Source organism: Pezoporus wallicus, unplaced genomic scaffold, assembly GCF_028554395.1.
Source record: "Pezoporus wallicus isolate ANWC-B61680 ecotype Strahan unplaced genomic scaffold, APGP_CSIRO_Pwel_v1 contig_6354, whole genome shotgun sequence".
Taxonomy (NCBI): domain Eukaryota; kingdom Metazoa; phylum Chordata; class Aves; order Psittaciformes; family Psittacidae; genus Pezoporus; species Pezoporus wallicus.
The window spans coordinates 2,118,972-2,127,471 of record NW_026638688.1 but is presented as its reverse complement, the minus strand read 5'-3'; the positions used below and the strand labels follow the sequence as shown (position 1 = coordinate 2,127,471).

General features: G+C 44.0%; 1 long non-coding RNA gene across 1 annotated transcript; it reads left to right on the top strand.

The window, feature by feature from the left end:
• The first annotated feature begins 1,903 nt into the window (after nucleotides 1-1,903).
• Nucleotides 1,904-8,111, top strand: LOC130600559 (uncharacterized). Its single transcript, XR_008972480.1, has 4 exons — nucleotides 1,904-1,997; nucleotides 2,149-2,231; nucleotides 5,750-5,937; nucleotides 6,872-8,111. It is a non-coding gene; the product is annotated as an uncharacterized LOC130600559 (long non-coding RNA).
• Nucleotides 8,112-8,500: the final 389 nt, after the last annotated feature.

The following is an 8,500-nucleotide window of genomic DNA, read 5'->3' as shown; positions in this document are numbered from 1 at the left end:
TGCTGCATTGCTTGCCCAGAGCACACATGTCAGAAAATGTCGGGGAAGTGACCAAACCTTTTTGTCAATGGTTTAAAGCTGAGATAAGCCCCGAGTGTTTAAATTGGCAATTCTAATAGCTACCTCAATCCAATCCAATTCACAGCAGCTTGGCTTGTAAGGCAATCGGTGATACAGTGTTAATGCCAACTAATCTGATAAAAATTGACACAATGACAACGTTGGGCCATTAGTTACCAGCAGTTTTTATGTCTGTGTAAATCCATCGTGTTTTACAAGGTACAGGGGATTCTGGGAGTCAGGGAATCCTTCTGTTTTTTCCGAACTGTGGAAATAAAGCGGTTTTGCCAGGGAAGCAAACTCATCCTCTTGCCGTGCGCGCTGCCTCTGAGCACGAGAGTGTTAAATGGCAAAATTCATCACAACTAATTTCTATTTGCCATCTATTAGGCTACATTGTTTTGTCCTCAACGTCAGGTTAAATAATGAACCTCTCGGAATAGAGTAAATTAACCTCCACTTTATGTTCATGTCATTGTCAAATGGAAACATCACTTGTACAAATGAAAAAGATTCATTAGTAAAGCTAATGCATAGGCTCCACTCCAGTAAAAGATAAGAGCGATTGAGGCCTTGTCATAATGCCGTGTTGAACCGCTGGCTTGTTATTTATGATGCCTGCCATAATCTTTGGAGATTATTTTCAGCAATGGTAATTAGCACACAATGCATCAGGAACAATTATGGAACAATGTCTTAGCTTGACAGGTATGCCACCCTGCTGCAGGCGAGCTATGATCCATGAGAAATTCAATCAAATCTGCATGCTGCAGGGAGTTTATTAATATTTCTCCTTCCAAGGCAGTTTGAAAGGCAGCTATGCTTGACCGGCCACCCAAAAATACTTAGCAGCGTGATATGAGTGTGCTCCTTGTTAATACACACCTATCTGCACAGAGCCTTCCTATGCACTTCCAGCTGATTAAAATAATGTCTGTGATTTTGCTGTTTACCACAGTGACGAGAAAATTGCTACCTCCCCTCGCTGGCCACGGGGCCTCATTCAGGGTAGGCTGTTGCTAAAGGAGCTCTGTAACGAAGTGGCAAATTCCTGCACTGACACAAATCCTGTAAGTCTGCTCAAAGCAGTGGGACTATGCTGATTTACAACTCCTTACATCCCAGTTTAGGAATCAAAGTATCCCCGATGAAGGCAATTTTCCACTGAATAGCACAAATGCAACAGCGTGGCAGTTTCTTGTTTCTGTGTGAAGCCTCTCACGAGAAATCTGGGGCATCAACAGTGCACAAAGGAGAGGTGCCGTTGAGGAGCATTGCACGTGGATGGCAAGTGTGGGACAGTTTAGAGGTTGGACATCAAAGATCCTTGGAGCAATGGTGGTTATTGGGCCCCCCAGGCAGGATCAGTGTGGAGCAAGGGGAGTCTCATCTTTGCTGCCCTATTTGAGCTGTAAAGTGTCCTCTTGCCACCCCTTATCCACTCCCCTAAAAAAGTTGTTGCCAGGTGGCTGAATGCAGCTTCCATCCTGCACAGGATGCAGGAGCTCAGGAATGCAGGATGGGGCTGTGGGAATTACCAGCTCCTGTAGAGAGTTATGGGAGATAAGTGGGAATTGGGGTCATCTGAGCTGGCTTTATAAACCTGAAGGCTTGGGACAGTCCTCTTTCCTGCTGGCAACTTCCATGACTTACAGCAGCATCTCATTTCAATGGTCAGTGGAAGGATCACCTCTCTTTTTCCAGGCTACCTAGGCTATCTTAGGGCTCCATAAATGCCAGACAGTAGCAGGAGACTGAGATCACAGAAGGCATATAAAGCCTAAATTCTTCTGTGGCTGAGGAAGGTAGGACCCCAAACGCATTTAGGAATGTTGTGACTCCAGCTGATCTGCCATGAACCACTTTATTTCCATAGGGTTCAGAGAATTCCTGCCATGTGACTGCTCATTACTTCCGTGAGCCAGCACAGAGTTAATGTATGTGGCACATGCGGTGGTTGTAGCCCCCCCCCCACAGTGTAGATGTAGCATCTGTGGCTACAACTGATTTTAGTACCTGCTGAATAATCCTTCTGATGTTTTAGAGACAATGGCACATGCACCATCGTTTTGTTGTTTTCTTTTTCAGTAGTGGCATGTGGATCTTCCAGCCAACTTCTAGACCTGCCTAGGAGTGCACAGCAGAACTGTACAAGATGGGGCCAAGCTGAGGTGAGGAGATACACAAATCATGTATCAGTCTTTAGAAATTCAGTAGTTTTCTAGCTTCATTAAAAAATAACAGTACAAAGCCAGAGAGCACCTTGGCCACATCTTAAGAGGACTTTGGCTTCATGTTTCTGGGCAACCTGATACAGTTGAAGACGTCCCTGCTCAGTGCAGTGGGGCTGGACTAGATGACCTTTGAAGGTCCCTTCCAACCCAGTTTATTCTGATTCTGTGTTTCTTAGATATGCAGATTGAGATAACTGCCTGATAAATACTGTTTAACATCTTCTTTGGTTACTGATAGACTGGGGGATACTTTATCATCCTCATTTAATAAAAATACATCACTCTGCTTCTTTCTACGTGCAGAAGTGGAAGTGCTAAATGCACATTTCTGCCCATTCTGCATCATTATTAATGATTTATCATTGTCATCCTTTAATAGGCTTATATAATGATTAGGATTTCTTTTGTTCTTAATAATGCTTAAAGATCATTAAGAAAGAGTATTCATGCGCACATGTCAGCGGGTGAAGAGACACCCTTAACACAGGGGGACATCCTGGGTGGAGAGCAAGAATGTGGAAAGGATGGCTGGTTGCATTTAGCAGCACCGACCATGTTATAAAATCATCAGTCGGAAAGGAATTGTTGCTTTTTGTTTATTTTAACATCATTTTCCATGGGGACTGCTGCTAGGGGCTGAAAGGCACGTCTGAGTTGTGTTTTTCTCTAATGCAAACATTGTTCGGTACTTCTGTTGCACACAAGCTCTTTCCTTCCTCCTGTTTGGTATTTAAATGTATGGATGGCTTGTGATTAGGAGCAGGTGGAGGGGGAGAACAGGACAAAGTGATTTTAAGTCACTCCTCTTTTGTGCCACCATCTGTTCCTGGGCTGGAGTGAAAGTGAATGCACACAAAACTGATCGGCACCATAACTTTTCCAAAGAAAATGAGGATGATCAGGAGAATCCCAGGGGACATAGGCCTGATGGGAGAGGTCACACCCTCCTCCTCTATACCCTGACAGATTGCTGTGCTGCTTTTCTGCTTGGAACAGACAAGCCACCATTTATTAATTATGGGTTGTTCTGCTGCTGAACCTAAAACTTGGGCCCCCCCTGTGCTCGGTGCTGTATTAACACAGAGCTCAGCGGCAGTCATTGGCCCCAAAGACCTTACAGTTTGCATGTAAGAATAAAGAAAACAGATGGATACAACAAACCGACTGCAGGAGCATGAAGTAACCATGAGACAATTATGATCCGTTAAACTATTCAGGTCAGGAAATGCACTGCAATACTATCCTCAATTGAAACACTAGAAGGATGCTAAATGGGCAGAGGGCAGAGTGTAATGATTAGATTTGGGACAATGGATTGAACGTTCTATTGCAGACATTGCCACAGGATTTTTAATGATCAGTTTTGATTATGGCTTGTGTTTTACATACTACCCAAGGAACCTGTATCTCCAGTTGCTTTATAGCTCCTTGATGTGCACCTTGTGAAGACCTAGAGGGCTGGTATTTAACATTCACATTAATTTTGATGAGATATTCTGTGATAATAAAGCAGCGATAAGCACTGAACTGATCACTGGGGCTTGCACATCTCAGAAGTTGAGTATCTCCCCTCAGAAAACAGCTTTGGTTGCCGTAGCCATCCCTGCAAAACATACCTGCCACTCCACATACCAAAAAGCACTGAAAGTTGTTTGGGAACAGGCTCAGGATGTTCCAAAGGCATTTGCTCAGTGTGTGAGTCAGCTCAAGGTGAGGGACCTTTAGAGGGCACTGAAAAATACCTAGCCGGGCTTCTAGATTCTACACTGATGGTGCTGTGGACATGGCACCTGGCAGAAAGAAGCCTAACATGATTCCAACCCCAAATTTAGCACAGGGACTGTGCTTCACGTGTGCAGAGCCTAAAAAGAGTGCAGGATACAAGCAGCTAGTTGTGAAGCTGGAGATGTGTGGTGTGTGCAGGTACCTGCAGCCCTTCTGCGCCCAGGAGCAGCCTAAGCTTTGTGTGCTCCTCACTTGCCTTCTGTCCAGCACCTACTTGCTCAGTGCAGAGCAACACTAGACATCATGCTGTGGTATCCAGCTGAGAAGATCCCTATGGACATTCTTGAGGGACTGAAGACAGTATCAGCCTACCAAGCTAATGAATGCTTTCCACCTCTGCCCACCTCAAGGAAGGCCGAGGTCCGTCAACAGCTGTCTGCTTGCTTTTAATGGACTTCTCTGAAGGTGATGCTGGCCTGAGATCTTCAGTGATGCTGCTGCAAACATCCAGTGAATAAGGACAGAGTGAGGATTTCCCTTAGAGGCTTTGAATAGTTCGTTGCTCAGAGTAAAGTGTCTGCCTGTTGCTTGAGGAGCCTGTCCAGATAGCGGGCTTTGCTGTACTTGTACTCACCTTCTATGAATGTTTGGGTTGGCTCCAACCTATTGTAGCTCTCCAGAGTTTTACAACTTTAAATCAGGTATTCAGTGGTCTTTGACTCCACGTTGGTCCATAGAGCCAAACCCTGACAAAAACTGTTTAATGCCTTATACAAGTTATTTTCTTTTTAATGATTCCGGCCAGAGATGCTGAGTTGAAGAACCAAACTAATTTCATGTGCTTCTCCAACACCCCATTATGACATTTATGACATATTTTTCTGTTTAGAGGGATGATTTTTTCCAGATGCCAGCACATCTAAAACTACCTAATGAGATTTCCACAGATGTAGAGCTTAAAACCGTCTACAGTATTCTTATTTTTCTCTCTAAGTGATGATGCTTTCCAACTGAAACATTTCCCGTATAAAGCACTAGAAACAGTTCAATGTGTATCAGATTCATAGACAGAAAAGCTTGTTCATTTTAAGGCAGGTATTGTAATTGAGTCTTGGATTTTCTACCACTTGATTTGAAATGAGTTTTTTTCTTTGGTGTTGGTCAAGATTTAAAGACCAAATTCCAGATCTGGAGTTCAAGGTGGACAGGGATCACTTCAAAGGCTCTGTACCTCTTCTCTGCAGTAACACCACTTCCCTACACATAGTGTCTTGCCTTCTGCATTGCAAAGAAGGTATCATTGGATCTGTTTTACGCTAGGAAAAGCCAGGAACAGAAAGATGAAGTGACCAGTGGGTCAATCTCCCTCTTTTCTCCATGGCTGGGAGAAGCCTTTGTTTCTTTGAGGACAGTTGATGCTTTCCCTGTCTTGTTATTTTCATCCTTTGCAGGATGGTGATGGTGAGTGGTCTCTACAGGGTGGACTCTACCCCTCTACTCCCTGCTCTTTTTCCCCTAGTCTGCCCATTTAGGAGGGAGGAAACTAGGCTGAGAATTGTTTACCCCACCAGATGAGGCACTGTGCAAGGTCATTTAGGGTCCCCAGAAGAAAACCAGGCAGATGCAATGTGGTTGTTATTTGATGAGAGCCTCAGCAAGGCAGGATGTTTATACTGCTGCTGGATGGTCATTTTCACCTTTGTTCTTTACACTTTTCTTTCCTAATGCAGCTGATGAGACCCATAGTTTGTTCAGGATCAGGAAAAACATCTGACTCCTTGAGAGCCATTCCCCTGGTGAATATGGAACAACACAAGCAAAAGATCTTGTGTTATTCTGTGGCTGGCACCAGGATTACTCTCTTGGATGTAATACCCAGGATGTGGAGACATGAGAAAGCTGTTCAACCATGTATTGGGTGGGTGTAAATCCTGCAACCTACTGCTTCCCCACATTTCTTCTGCTTTCACACAGAACAATTATTATATTTCAGTGAAGAATGACCCCTATTACACTTGAAATAAATTGCAGCATTGTCTGGAAATATTTAAGCCGAATCTCTTTCACTCCTGTAGGAGCAGAACACCCACAACCAAGGAAGGGAGGCTGGGCCGTTCCAGCACTGAACTCAGCCTTGCAGATGTCTGTCACCTGTTTCTAAGGAAATGTGCAAGTGTTTGGGAAAGAGCTGGGCTTCGTTGTTATTGTGGGAATCTGAAACCACTCTGAACTTTGCCCTTCTATCCCCTTTCCAAATTTCTTTTTCTGTTTTTTACAGAAGAGAAATTACTATGCTCATACTTCACTCACTGCTTTGCATTAAGGGCTCTCTTCTACAAAATGCCAAGTGCTCTTAACTCTTGTCCAAGCTCAAAGTTGCTCTGACCTTGCCAGAATTGAGCTATAAGATTCAGATTTGGCCATAAGCTAGAAAGTCAATCTCTAGCCCATGTTAACTGATCTCTTCAGGCAACACCACCACTCCTGGCTGGGGAAGGGTGTCATTCAGCATGACACATGGTATTAATACGTAAGAACAGACCATACCTGCAGTAGTGTTTCCATTTGTGGGGCCCATACCTCTTGCACTACTCGGCAGTGTGCTAGGCAGGAAAATGAGTAGTGTGCCTTCAACCAGCTAGTGGGGCTGCTAAACAAGAAGCTATTGGTCCCTCATGGAGAAGGGCAGAAGCTGGATGCCTGTAGAACAGGAGAGAAAATCTTGTGGTCTGGATCTGGCCCCAATCTTTCTGAATAGCCCACAGCTAGGTTACTCCCTTTCCATTCTCACCAACTGCATGAGACTCTTAACTGAGCTCCATCACTAAAATCTTGTTCCTTCACCCCAGCAGTTTGGCAGGTCACTGTGCTTCTCAGGAATGCAAATAAGAGAAAGCCTTAGCAAGTGGAAAGCATGGTATGATGCTTGTCATGAGGAATCTTCCCAAACTAGTGCCATTGTTACGCAGCTGTCTGTCCTTCTCAGTCCAAGCACAATCATGTCTTGGAGAAGCTGCTTTCCAGGCTTCAGACTGTGAGCAGAGCTCATCTGACTCCTCCATGGGAAACAAACACGCTGCAGAGCTGGATGTTATTTTACAGGAGAGGTGCCCCACATCTGGTACAACCTCATGGACACCAAGTTTAATAAATCAAGAGCAGGATCAAGACAATCATCCAGATGCTGTATTGGGTGGGACTGTCAGCTGGGATAATTTTGGATCCAGAAGCAGGTTCATGTCCCAGCAAATAAAAGAGGTATGGGTTTAGTTGGAGTTAAAGCCAGCTTGAATATCTGTCAACTGCTCCCTCAGTGGAATGTTTTGGTGTTAGAAGCTATCTAGAAGAGGGTGAGAATATTGTCCACCTTTGCATTTTGTGTAATAAAATGATCCCTGGTCAGCTGCCCGGTCAGTTAAGAATAATGCATCCACCACTTTGCATGATTAATCAGATGTCAGGATGTATGCTCCCTCCCAGCATATCATCCCATGGCAGCCAGCAGCGCGTTTACAAATGTAGAAAGAAAGAAAAAAAAAAGCAATAATAGGAAAAAGAATTATTTTTATGTGTACTTGTCTGAAGACATATTTTTCCATTCAGTAATTTGAAAAAAATAACCATCTGGAAAAAATCATATTATGGACAAGGCATGTCATGACATTTACAGCAAATATTTTTGCTGCTAGTATCAAAACCAGCCCTTTGCTCTATCAAGGGCTGAATATTCATATACACATAAATGTTCAGTAAATAAAAGGGCCTCTGTAGAAACTCCTTGCTGGGCAATCCTGCGCTCCCAGAGTTCACATTCTCATTTGTTTATACTTTTTTCAAACCCCTATTTTTTGCATCTCAGATGTAAGTGCCTGTAGTTCCTTTCCTTTGCCCTTTTGGTCTCAGGAGGATGACAATAAAAGGCACTTCTGTGGAAAAAGTCCTGATGTAAGTAAAGGTATCAGGAGGTTATGAGGTCATGAGCATAAATGAGGCAAATTTTCCAAAGAAATTATCAAGAAAATTTATAATCGTAGGCAGTCTTGTTGAGCCAGAAGAAGAAATTAAATGTGTGCATCGTGTGCCAGGTTTTGAGAGGGAGCAGAGAAAGAAACCAAACAGCTCCTGTCATCTTCTAGATTGGTTGGAGCCTCCTAAGTATGTTGGTCCCTGTAAGCTGCACTGTGGCAGCAGTGCTTGCGGTTGAATGACAACTCCCCTCTCTGTGGCACTCCTCCTATTGAGGTAGAAGAGCCTTTATTAAAACTCAGCACTCTTTTTGAGTCTAGAGGTTAATGTATGGGTTACATGAGGTGTACGTCTTGCACAGGGTCTTTTTCACATAGGCAGGATGCCCCCACTTTGGGTTATCTGCAGTCTGTGCATCCTACAGGATGTTTTCTCCTTTGGGGTATCTGGAGCACATTCCTGGGATGCTGCAGGGTCCAGTATCCGTACAGGTATCTGCATTCCTCTCCAAAGCA